We start from the raw sequence: 14,134 nt of genomic DNA on the forward strand, positions 1-14,134 counted from the left end.
CCATCTGAAGGGTCATGCCTTTCACAGTAGCATCCCCTCTTCGCATGACATAGTCATTGATTGACCTGTACTGCTCAAACAGACGGTCAAGCATGTAATAAGTTGAGTTCCAACGTGTTGCCACCTCCTGGATGAGTGCTTTGACTGGCATTCTATAGTCACGTTGAATGATCCTCAGCTGCTTCCGAGCTTTAAAAGAATGGCTGAAATGAGTGCATATTCTTCGGCAGGTGGTCAGTAAGTTGCTGACTATGGCTTCTTTTTTCAGAAAGTCTTGAACAATAATATTAATGCAGTGCCCCAAACACGGAACCCTGAAATAGGAACCAAACTCCATGGCCCTAAGTACATTACTGCCATTATCTGTGGAAACAGAACCAATCTTAAACCCTCTTGGGCGCAGCCATTCAAAAACCTTGCTGTGAAACTCTTCCAATATGTTTACAGCAGTATGAGATTACTCCATGGTGAACATGGATACAGTTGCATGTTTCCGAGTAGCTTTAAAAATCTCAGCTGTGTCAACAGCACCTACTTCCGATAGCTTATCTCTAACCCCCACAAAAGAGACCCAGTGTGCAGTGATGCACATGTAATCAGTGGCTTGGCAACTGGTCCACATGTCTGTTGTCAGGTGGATATTGTGAACAGCACTCTGCTGCAAAACTTGTCCAACCAATTCCAGCACATTATGATGTAGTGCTGGAACAGCAACTCTTGCGAAATAGGACCGGCTCGGAACCTTCCATTTAGGGCAGATGGTTGACACAAATTCAAGGAAACCCACCCCTTTCACAAGTGAAAAAGGGAGAAGGTCCAGCGCTAACAGTTTAGCTAGCTTCGCATTGTACAACCATGCCGTTGGGTGGTTGCGTTGGTACTTCCCCTCCAACCTAAGCATGCTGTCAATGGTAGGCTGGATTATTTTCCTTTGTGGTGCAGTTGTTTTCTTTAACCCAGTTAGGCTCAACGACGCACTTTGTTTCATTGCAGTACTACTCAGTCGCCTTGGTGTCTCAGCCTGACTCTGACTCTTACTGTGGTGCCACTGAGATGTTGCTGAGGATGTGGGCGGTACCACTACACTACTGGGAACAGGGCTAGAAATGTCTCCCTCTTGTTCACCTTCCACCGCGATAATATCGTCCCCTGATTCTTCATGCCCAACAACAATGGGTTGAGTTTTACTTTGTTCTAAGCGAAGTAGGTGAGCCTCCCACACAATAGTGTGGTGTATTTTGAGATTACTTGTTTGGCCTCCGGTACCATAGTTTGTACCAAGCTTACCCCGCCTAACAGCATGTCGACAAATTGAGCATATAGCAATGTTCTCCTCCTTACTGCTAACCGAAAAGAAGTCCCAAACTGGGGAGGAGAACTTTCTGGTGCTGCTGGATGTGCCACTTTCAATACCAGATGAACTGGAGGGTGTGCTTGGAATGTGACTCTGTGCAGCTACACTGTGACTTCTACCACTACCTACTGAGCTGGATGTAGGTCCCTGCCTTTCCTTTGCAAATGAAAATATGGAAGCTGGAGCTCGTGGTGGTGTTACCTGTGTTGGTGGTATCTGTGTTACATCCCTTGCAGCCATTTTGGATAGGTTAATAATGTTGGTCTCCATATCCTTTGGGCTGGGAGTGATGTCCATGATGACTGGCTCGTCATCATCTTCATCCCCCTCTTGTACATTTACCTCCATAACTCTAAGGCTTTCTGGAACCTTCCTTTTCACTAGCCTTGTCTTGTGGCGTGCATCACTCTCAGACTGTGCTGGTGGCTTCCAAGTGGCATCAAGATCATCAGAAGCGGGGCTTGAAGAAGAAGATGAGGGACTAACCCTCCTTTTCCTTGCTGGGGATCTGGAAGACAATGCATCTTCTGAAACAGTGGTTTGCTCCACTTTGTCTGCAGGAAGCTCGATTTCCTGAAATGCCCCTACTTCAGGAGGAACAACTACTATTGTGGGCTGTTGTTGTGGCTGTTGTTGTGGCTGCTGCTGTTCTTGTGGCGGCTGCTGTTCTTGCGGCTGCTGCTGTTCTTGTGGCTGTTCTTGCGGCTGCTGCTGTTCTTGCGGCTGCTGCTGTTCTGGCGCTGCTGCTGTTCTTGCGGCTGCTGCTGTTCTTGCGGCTGCGCCTGCTGCTGCACACTTATCTGCTGAGTTTCTGCCTGCGTTGATTGTGTACTACTTTGCGATAATGACATTTCAACATCGCTGCTCGTTAGTAGACTGGCTACCTCTGCGACACTCATGGGCTTGGGCCTAGGTTGGTGGGGTTGGCCTGCTGGTGCGGAGGTGCTGCTCCCAGCTTGGTTCCCGGACAACGCTGCTGCAGGTGTAATTTTTTTGGTCCCAAAAACACATTTGCCGGCACACCGGTCGTGGTTAGTGCCTCTTCCTTTTTCTGTTCCTTCTTCTCACCGGCAACTTTCTTGGTACTGGAGGACCTGGTACCTTTCTTTGGGGCCATCTTCTTCAGATGTCAGACAGGACGCAGGTGCACAAGTTGCAGAGATGTCTGTGGTCACACGTGGACGTGATGTGGTGCGCAGCAGGACTTCTGTCTGGCAGTACAACGGATGATGTTGATAGTTACCTCCTCCTCTGTCTTTTTGTGCACCTAAAAGCAAATACGCCAGGAGAAGAACATCAGTGAAATGTTGCATTTGTTGTTGTGGTTCAATTACTACTAGTACAAACAAACAAATAAAGTATATAGTGTAGCCATATGTGATACTTTGGCAACAAGGGCTATGGTATACTACTTACTGTGTACAGTGTACACACTACACTCTCAGGAAGGATTGAAAAGAATAAGAACAACAACCAAAATACAAATGTAATGGAAGGGAGCTGCTGCTGGCAAAGGGGATGGATGGAAGCAGTAAGCCAATAGGAAAACCATGCAGGCCTATATGGCAAAAGCAGCACACTAATAATAACTCCCACCAGAAAAGGCCACCAGCCACATGGACACTCACAAATCACAAGCAACAAGCAGGAGGACTGGGAAACAATGAACTGACAAAAGGCCTATAAAAGAAGCCAGGCAAAAGATGCTAAACCACACTGCTTTGCCTTTTTAATGCAATAGAATGCAAAAATGAAAATCCACAGGGCAAAACAAGGTCTGCAGGGTGCACACCAACACACCAGGCACACACAACAAAGGCATTTCTTTAACACACACCAGAAAACAGAAATACCCCCCAAAAACACATTTTCCAACTCAATCCAATGCCATCCATGCCCTAAATGATGTTTAACTTCAACAGTACACACAGAAACACTTGTTTAATGCACCTGTGACTACCTGCTCTGAGCCTACTGGATGAAAGCAGGCCCGTGGGCAGACAAGGCCACACACCCTTGCAGGCCTTGGCTTCAAAATGGCCACCAGCCACATGGCCTGGCCCACTCAACTACAAGAAACAGAAGACAATGCAGGCCTGTTGCAAAAAACACACTGCCTGCCTTCAAAATGGCCACCAGACAATTTACAAATAGTGAATTCAATCACATGTGGGGCGGGAAACAAGAAAAGGGAGACCGCAGAGCCTGGAAAGGTAAAGGAAATATTTTTTTTTTATTTATTTCTGTCAGTAGTTGAGAAGCACTACAGTACATACATTTATAAAATGACCATAATACACACAATGTGGGCACTGGACCTGCTGGTGAGAAGTGAACGGTGCAGTGACACAAGAGTGCAACAGAACAGCGTGAACGGCGAATTGGAAGAAGTTTTTAAAGTGGGCAAAAGGAATGCAAAACTTTATACAAGTTATTTGTACAAGAGTATTTAGGTAATTGAATTGACCACAAGAGCGCCTGAGTTCTTGGCTGTGTAGTCGACGGCGTTTCAACCTGTATGATTTCAGGTCATCATCAGGACAATAGGTCATTAATTTAAGTAGTAGTGCTTCTATGGGAAAAGGGGAGAAGCGGTTGATCAAAGAGCGAGTAGTCCCAAGAGAGAAAAAAACAGTAAAAATAAATTAATTAAAAAGAGTAAAGAAAATTAAGGAGGCAAAATTACCTAGTAGAGAGGCAGTAAGTGGAGCGTCTAATATGGAGGAAATCCTTGATATTCGTAGAGGATGCAGTGGGGATCTGTGGATAAGGAGAAAGGTAAGGGGAGGAAAACGATGGATGGTAGAAATTGTAAGGTAGTATGAGTGGAGAGCTAGTTACCCAATTTCAAAGCTGGGAAAAACAAGCGCGTGGGGGCAAAATTGCCGGTGGCGCGGGACCAGGAAATGGTCTTGATCCGGTGAGAGGGGGGCAGAGAGACGTCAGGGGCATGAAGAGATCTGGAAAGACATGGTAGGGAGGAAGGATCAGTAACACACATGCGTGTGATGAGAAACAACAGCGCACGGTCAGGGGATGGCTAGGGGGGAAAAAAGGGGGGAGGGGGAACGGAACTTACTATTTGAAAGTCCGAAGCGAAAAGCAATCAAGGCGTCAGGACAGGAGAGTGAATCAATCCAACGTCAGGGAGTCAAAACCTCTGACTGAAACCGGAGTTCCGAAGTCGTCCGATGCAGCCGCATCCGGGACGGGAGATGAAGAAGACACAGAAATGGGGCACGTGACGGTAGTCACACGGGCAGAGGGAAACTAGACGAGGGAAAGGGTAAACAGACATAATATCGAATTAAAAATATCGACAGGACAGAATATCGAGTTTTTAATATAGAATGGATAGAATATCGAATTGCCAAAATATAGTGGTGAAGAATATCGAAAATCAGGTAAGAAATAAAATATCGATTTAAATAATATAGAAGTAAGTAATATAGACATTCATAATATAGTTGTTAAGAATATCGAATTTTTTTATAGTGTTTTAAGTGTTAGTATATGTGTTAAAAGTATGTATAAATTTTGGAATGTATGTTTGAATATTTTTAAAGTAATGAATTTTATGTTATTTAATTTTTGTGTAATTTAATTCCGTAGCGGGTTGTGGGTTTATAGGGGATTAGGGTGGGAAGTAATTTAATTATAGTGCATTAAATAATAATTTTTAGGAATTATTAATTATTTTTAATTTAATTTTGTGTTTTACTTCTGTAGCGGGTTGTGGGTTTATAGGGGAATAGGGTGGGAAGTAATTTAATTGTTATTAGGTAATCATTAATTGGCATTGAAAATTAATTGGTTGTTGACTAATTATTAATTGGTAAATAATTTGTATTAATTGGTAATTAATTTGTATTAATTGTTTAATTGATAATTATATTAATTGTATTAATTTATTATTTGTAGCGGATTGTGGGTTTATAGGGGAATATGGTGGGAATTAATTTAATTGTAAATAATTAATTATTGAAATAATTTTTGTATATTGCTAATTAATGTATTCTTAATTAATTATTAATTGGTATTCATGTAGTTTATTAATTTTTGGTATTGAAAATTAATTGGTTGTTAATTAATTATTAATAGGTTATTAATAAAACAAATATTGGTATTTATAATAAACTAATTATTAAATATTGTGTGATTGGTAATTAATTTTAATATTTTTGGGGGGTATTAATAATTTATTTATTTTTAATAAAATATTAAATTATTATTTTCCCTACTATTGCACTCACTGGAGTGGGAATAGTCATTTTTACCCCTACGCTATCCAACGCTTTCCCTACTATTGCACTCACTGGAGTGGGAATAATAATTTTTACCCCTACGGTATCCAATGCTTACCCTACAGTTGCACTCACTGGAGTGGGAATATTAAATTTGACCCTCCCGCTATCCAACGCTTTCCCTACTGTTGCACTCTCTGGAGTGGGAATAGTAATTCTTACCCCTACGCTATCCAACGCTTTCCCTACTGTTGCACTCTTTGGAGTGGGAATAGTAATTTTTACCCCTACGCTATCCAACGTTTTCCCTACTGTTGCACTCTTTGGAGTGGGAATAGTAATTTTTACCCTCCCGCTATCCAACACTTTCCCTACTGTTGCACTCTCTGGAGTGGGAATAGTAATTTTCACCCCTACGCTATCCAACGTTACTCTACAGTTGCACTCACTGGAGTGGGAATATTAATTTTTACCCCTACGCTATCCAACGCTTTCCCTACTGTTACACTCTTTGGAGTGGGAATAGTAATTTTTACCCCTACGCTATCCAACGCTTTCTCTACTGTTGCACTCTCTGGAGTGGGAATAGTAATTTTTACCCCTACGCTATCCAACGCTTTCCCTACTGTTGCACTCTTTGGAGTGGGAATAGTAATTTTTACACCCTACGCCATCTGACGTTTTCTCTACTGTTGCACTCACTGGAGTGGGACTAGTACATTTTGCCCTCCCGCTATCGAACGCTTTCCCTACTGTTGCACTCTCTGGAGTGGGAATAGTAAGTTTTTACCCCTACGCTATCCAACGCTTTTCCTACTGTTGCACTCTCTGGAGTGGGAATAGTAATTTTTAGCCCTACTCTATCCAACGCTTTCCCTACTGTTGCACTCTTTGGAGTGGGAATAGTAATTTTTACCCCTACGCTATCCAACGCTTTCCCTACTCTTGAACTCACTGGAGTGGGAATAGTAAATTTTACCCTCCTGTTATCCAACGCTTTCCCTACTGTTGCACTCTCTGGAGTGTGAATATTAATCTTTACCCCTACGCTATCCAATGCTTTACCTATTATTGCACTGTCTGGAGTGGGAATACAAATTTTTACCCTCCCGCTATCCAACGCTTTGCCTACTGTTGCACTCTCTGGAGTGGGAATAGTAATTTTTACCCCTACGCTATCCAACGTTTTCCCTACTGTTGCACTCTTTGGAGTGGGAATAGTAATTTTTACCCCTACGCTATCCAACGCTTTCCCTACTATTGCACTTACTGGAGTAAGATTGCACTTACTGGAGTGGTAATAGTAAATTTTACCCGCCCGCTATCCTACGCAGAAAATATTGCACTTTTTTAATTAATATTACGTTAATATATATGTATTTTTTTTTTACTTACATTAATTATTTATTAATTTTAAAGTTATTTAAGTATTTTTAAGTATGTTTCAGTTAATTATATGTTTTATTTCATTAATTTTACATTTATTTTAAGACATTTAAAATAATTCGATATTGTGACTAACTATATTTATTACACCGATATTTTGGATTCTATATTTTTGTACTTACCTGTTTGGAGATAGGGCTTCGATATTTTGGCATTCTATATTTTTCCTTCGATATTTTGGCAATTCGATATTCTCTCCGGAGAAATTGTAAGTGGCGAAAAGACTATCTCAAGGAAGCAGCCATTCTCTCCAAAAAACTGATTAACAGACGGTATCCTAAACGCATTGTCACCCGCGCTTCCAAAAGGGCCTGGTATTGTCACAGGGAGGTTCTCCTTTCTCCCTCTCCCAAACGTACCAATTCACGCATACCCTTTGTATCCACATACAGCCCTTCTAGTAACCAGGTCAGTAGGATAATCAAAAAAAACTGGCCTTTACTTCGGAACCATGCACCTTTCAAAGAACCCCCTCTGTTCTCCTACAAGAGGGGCAATAACATTGCTGATAAACTTGTCCAGGCTATCACCAGGCCCCAAACTAACAAGAAAGTCCAAACAGTTGCTTCACTCTGGGGTTTACCACCAATAGTTGGTCATTACAAATGCCAGTCGTGTCTAGCTTGCAACTTTACACACAACACAAAGGAATTTGTTAACAATGGTCACACCAACAAACTAAATCACTTCACCAATTGCCGTACCACAAACGTTATCTATGCAATATGGTGTCCCTGTGATTTAATATACTTTGGCCAAACCACACAGATGGTTAAAACACGCATTCTTCAACATCAAAGTTGCATTAGATGTAATGTAGATACAGCACCCTTGGTCAGTCACTACAAAGAAAAAAATAATTCAGAAACTGATCTTATCTGGCAGGTTATTGACTCCCCCAAATTGCCACTCAGGGGTGGTAATCTACAGTTACTACTTAATAAATGTGAATGCAGATGGATTGCACGTTGTAACTCTGTGGAACATGGGCTCAACACCCTTGATGAATGGAATACAGTTATTACAGTCACCTAAGTCCGTTCTCCTTTGAGTTAGCCCTATTATGTCTGTCCTTCGCTCTATTCTGTCAAGTTGCTCTGTTCTTTTTGTCCTCTATATACATCGGCCTACTCTGCATAACTACAATTGATCTATTGTACTTAGGTTGCTAGCACAATGTACTTGCGCCCTATCGCTAGGGTTTGATGTTATATCATTCATTTTTGTACCCTACCTGCTTGAAATAAACCCACCCACGGGGTATGTGATTTTATATTTGTATATACTCTATGTCCTCCATTCCTTACGTTATATGCTTTTTCTCCCGATGTCCCCACATGTGCTAATTCAATTGTATATGTTTTTGAATTGATGCTACTTTGCTCCATCCCCATGTCAAGTTGTCTGTTTTCATCATCATATACGCTGATATCCTTTAATACCCACTGCGTATCAAGACAGTTTATCGCATCTATGTACACAAGTAATACAAACACTACCGATCTTTTAATGTTCTTCGCGAGTATAGTTATAACACCAAATGCGAGTTTTGTATCCGCCTGCATGTTCCGCATTTACTTTGGACTGTAATTTTAACTATGTTTGTTTATCACTTATGGGTGCTTATACTCGTTATCTATTACCCGCTTTCTCTTCCCCCGCCTCCCCCCTACCTTACCCTGCTCGCTCCTCCGCTTTTACACTTCCCCTAACTGTATTCCTTCCCTAGCCCCCCTGGGGCAACCTTCTTCTCCTACCCTTTCCCCTGTCTAGTTTCCGTCTGCCCGCGTGACTACTTTCACGTGACCCATTTCCGGGTCTTCTTCTTCTCCCGTCCCGTATGCGGCTGCATCGGACGACATCGGAACTCCGGTTTCAGTCAGAGGTTTTGACTCCCTGACGTTGGATTGATTCACTCTCCTGTCCCGACGCCTTGATTGATTTTCGCTTCGGACTTTCAAATAGTAAGTTCCGTTCCCCCTCCCCCCCTTTCTTTCCCCCCTAGCCGTCCCCTGACCGTGCGCTGTTGTTCCTCATCACACGCATGTGTGTTACTGATTCTTCCTCCCTACCATGTCTTTCCAGATCTCTTCATGCCCCTGACGTCTCTCTGCCCCCCTCTCACCGGATCAAGACTATTTCCTGGTCCCGCGCCACCGACAATTTTGCCCCCACGCGCTTGTTTTTCCCGGCTTTGAAATTGGGTAACTAGCTCTCCACTCATACTACCTTACAATTTCTACCATCCATCGTTTTCCTCCCCTTACCTTTCTCCTTATCCACAGATCCCCACTGCATCCTCTACGAATATCAAGGATTTCCTCCATATTAGACGCTCCACTTACTGCCTCTCTACTAGGTAATTTCGCCTCCTTAATTTTCTTTACCTTTTTTAATTAATTTATCTTTACTGTTTTTTTTCTCTCTTGGGACTACTCGCTCTTTGATCAACCGCTTCTCCCCTTTTCCCATAGAAGCACTACTACTTAAATAATAACCTATTGTCCTGATGATGACCTGAAATCATACAGGTTGAAACGCCGTCGACTACACAGCCAAGAACTCAGGCGCTCTTGTGGTCAATTCAATTACCTAAATACTCTTGTACAAATAACTTGTATAAAGTTTTGCATTCCTTTTGACCACTTTAAAAACTTCTTCCAATTCGCCGTTCACGCTGTTCTGTTGCACTCTTGTGTCACTGCACCGTTCACTTCTCACCAGCACGTCCAGTACCCACATTGTGTGTATTATGGTCATTTTATAAATGTATGTACTGTAGTGCTTCTCAACTACTGACAGAAATAAATAAAAAAAAAATATTTCCTTAACCTTTCCAGGCTCTGTGGTCTCCCTTTTCTTGTTTCCCGACCCATATGTGATTGAATTCACTATTTGTAAATTGTCTTTTCCAATTCACTATTTGTAAATTGTCTTTTCCAATTACCCATCCAGTTGAGACATTGTTTTAGGTTACATATCATGCCCGGTCTCACCTGGGTTAATGGGTTGTACTCCTGTTAATTGTTATTTTGACATATATAGGCCTGCATGGTATACCTTTGTGGCCTAGGCTTCTTGTTGTGGGCCTGGCCATAAGGCTGGTGGCCATTACAATTTCTACCATCCATCGTTTTCCTCCCTTACCTTTCTCCTTATCCACAGATCCCCACTGCGTCCTCTACGAATATCAAGAATTTCCTCCATATTAGACGCTCCACTTACTGCCTCTCTACTAGGTAATTTTGCCTCCTTAATTTTCTTTACTCTTTTTAATTCATTTATCTTTACTGTTTTTTTCTCTCTTGGGAGTAATCGCTCTTTGATCAACCCCTTCTCCCCTTTTCCCATAGAAGCACTACTACTTAAATTAATGACCTATTGTCCTGATGATGACCTGAAATAATACAGGTTAAAACGCCGTCGACTACACCGCCAAGAACTCAGGCGCTCTTGTGGTCAATTCAATTACCTAAATACTCTTGTACAAATAACATTGTATAAAGTTTTGTATTCCTTTTGACCACTTTAAAAACTTCTTCCAATTCGCCGTTCACGCTGTTCTGTTGCACTCTTGTGTCACTGCACCGTTCTTGTTTCCTGCCCGACATGTGATTGAATTCACTATTTGTAAATTGTCTTTTCCAATTCACTATTTGTAAATTGTCTTTTCCTATATATGGCAAAAGCAGCACACTAATAACTCCCACCAGAAAATGCCACCAGCCGCATGGACACTCATAAATCACAAGCAACAAGCAGGAGGCCTGGGAAACAATGAACTGACAAAAGGCCTATAAAAGAAGCCAGGCAAAAGATGCATGCTAAACCACACTGCTTTGCCTTTTTAATGCAATAAAATGCAAAAACGAAAATCCACAGGGCAAAACCAGGTCTGCAGGGTGCACACCAACACACCAGGCACGCACAACAAAGGCATTTCTTTAACACACAACCAAAAACAGAAATACCCCCCAAAAAACACATTTTCCAACTCAATCCAATGCCATCCATGCCCTAAATGATGTTTGAAAAACATTCAACACACACCAAAGGAACAGTTGCTTCATCATGCCCCCACCCATGACTAGCTCTGGGCCTACTGGCTACCCCCAACAATTTAAAAAAAAGAATGATAAGTACCAAAATTGTAGTTGCAGCAACTGCAATGCCCCCAATCAAACAGACACAACACCAACTTACTTGTAAAATATCAAATTCAAAAGTCCTCAAATCCAATGATAATGATGCAGCAGACACAAAGAGTGATCCTTCCAGCTCAAATCCAAAGGCAGAAGGAACAGGAGATGGACAACGCACTGGGACTCCTTGCACAAAAAAGGACAGCCAAATGTCAATCTGAGGAGTTTTTTTCATCCAAATCATCATTTACAGAAGGTTTTATGCTGCTAGAGTTAATATTCTTCTCCAGATTGAAAATTTGGAGTGTTCGCGATCGCGAGCTTCACCACACTTCCGCCGAATGTCGATGGCGCGTCCAAAATGACGTGTTCGCGATCTCATGCTCTCTGTTGCGGTGGAGATTGACATGTTCGCGACATCACGCTCTCTCTCGCGGTGGAAAATGACGTGTTCGCGATCTCAGACTCTCGCGGTGTCTGATGGCGAGGTGAATGACGTGATCGCGAACTCTCACGGGATAGCGCGACCGGCTATCAACATCTCGTGGAGTACGTGAACAGATTGGAAAACTCGTCGGCGAACGCGGGGATCCCGGTAAGACGATCGCACGCGCGAAAACGCGTTTTCAAAGCGCGAACATGAAAAAAATCTTCGCAAGGCTGCAAATCGCGGAAAGTTTGGCATTTTCGCGCTCTCCGCGGAACGCAAAAATTTCAAAATATCGCAAATTCCGCGAGCGGAACGGAATTTGACGCCCACCCTTACTACCTACCTGTGAGTTTGTTTGATGAGATACAATGGCTGCCACATGCTTCTGGGTGGGAGGGAGTGCTCCATTACTGCTCACGGGTGGGACAGGAGTGCCTGGTGGGAGTTGTTTTCCGCTGCCATGGCGGCCGGGGTGGTTTTGAGACCGCCATCCTAATGGGCCCCTTAGAGCGTAGCTAACAGGAAAGCTAGGGGGGGGTGAAGGTGACCCCTGGCTTGCTATGCTGTTTTTGGCAGTGCCTGATTAGATTGAAAAAATCGCTAGAGTTTTACAATTGAAAAGCAAGCATTTTATTTTATTTGCTTAAGAAGCATACCAAATACCTAATTTTTCAAATTAATTATTTGCTTTACAAAGTAAAGTGCATTTCAATTCCTGTAGCTTAACTTAGGACCAGATCGGGGTTAATATCTGGAACACATGAAAAAGGAACCACTCTTCTTGCAGTTGTGTATTGCTAGGCCCATTTATACACATTTCTCTAGAGGGATGGTTCTTTGTAGAAGAAGGAGAGGTGAAGGGAAAAAAACAATGGTTAGCATCTCAACACAGTGCATCCAATGTGGCCACACATTAATCCACTTGACTACTTGAGCTGAATTTAGTAGGGTTTAATTATAAATTTAGAAACAAATCAATGTAGATCAATCTCAGCAAAATCATATAAAAGTACCCAAAGATCAGAATAAGTCCAAATCTCCTGAAGAGATTCGCCCTATATAGTACAATGCAAATGGCTAACTCTATGGTGATCATGCACATGATCAGGAAAAAGAAATGAAGGTTAAATTGCATAAAATGATTCTCTTAAACGAACATGGGCAAGCTATCTTTCCCTACACTACTTCAACAAGGGCAACTCTAAATTAAAAGTGTTTGGGTAAGGATATGATCAGAAAGAAAGAAAGGTGTCAGCCAGCAGAGTCTTCAGCAGAAGGCACTCCAACAATGGATCAAGTAGCATTCTCAGCCACAGTAGAAATCCCATGTGGACAAATTGAGCTCTCATTTCCTGACATAGCGAGTACAACAAGCCGATTTCCACCTCCCTATTCTCCGTATATCCTCCCAAGCCCAACCCATTCTGGCAGCCTCAGTAGCCGCCCCTATCCGAAACAAGTGTGTGCCAAACACCAAAGGGTCTTTTCCAATCCTAACCAAGGCCTTCCTTAAAACAGTTAATAAGTGGGTGCTAGAAATCTTATTGCCTTTAAAATTAAAAAAAATGCTACCAGGCCTGAAAACAGGGGACTTAGAAAATGACTCCCACTCCATCAAAGGACAACAATCAATGACCCCGCTACTGTTTAGGTGAACCCACATGCCTCTGCCTATTTGGTCCGTTTTTTGACATTCGCAACCGGATCCTTAGCTTACCATCATGTAACTGAACCTCACTGCTCTGGATGCCATCCTGATCGCGCAGCCCCAATAATTCCAAAACCCTGAAAGCACCAAAAAACCAGCCAAATCATGCATAACCGAAATCTATAAACCTCCCAATCATCGTAACAACAAAAAGGTAACTGTAACAACAACTTGTGCAACAAATCAAAAGTAACTGGTTCTCTCAATGACACAGAATGAGTGCGCTCCCTGCTAAGCCCTTTCAACAATTTCCTTAACAAAAAGTCATCAACAGGATCATAACCCCACCATAATTGGCCATAAAAGGAAATCCCAGCTAATTTCCCAGAAATAGTCGTGTGAGATAGGCCTTTGTTTTGTTAAATGAATGTAGTACAAACTGTAAAATGAAACGTTTGTTACCATCAAAGTTCGCACCATAACATTGAGATCGTTTTGCATAACTTCGTTCCAAGCCTGTTGGTAGCTTCGTCTGGTGGAAGGGGCTATAGAATGTTCAACTCATTCGGCGATCCTCAATCCCCCAGCACCCAGGTGTTCTGTGAAATCAGAGTTTTTACGCTGTCCGTCCCTGGCGCCAAACTGTGAAATTTCGCCCAATTAAAGCGAGACAAAGCTTCTGCAATAGAATTGTTGATCCCAGGAATGTGCTTGGCTCTGAAAACAATATTCAGTTTAAGACTCTGCAGCATGAAAACTCGCAAAAGGCGTAACACTCTTATATCTTTCGCTCTTTGTTTAATAATCAGATTTACCACAGACAATATTGTCAACATGAAAAAGCACACATCTATCCCGAAATTTCTCACC

Source organism: Triturus cristatus, chromosome 7, assembly GCF_964204655.1.
Source record: "Triturus cristatus chromosome 7, aTriCri1.1, whole genome shotgun sequence".
Taxonomy (NCBI): domain Eukaryota; kingdom Metazoa; phylum Chordata; class Amphibia; order Caudata; family Salamandridae; genus Triturus; species Triturus cristatus.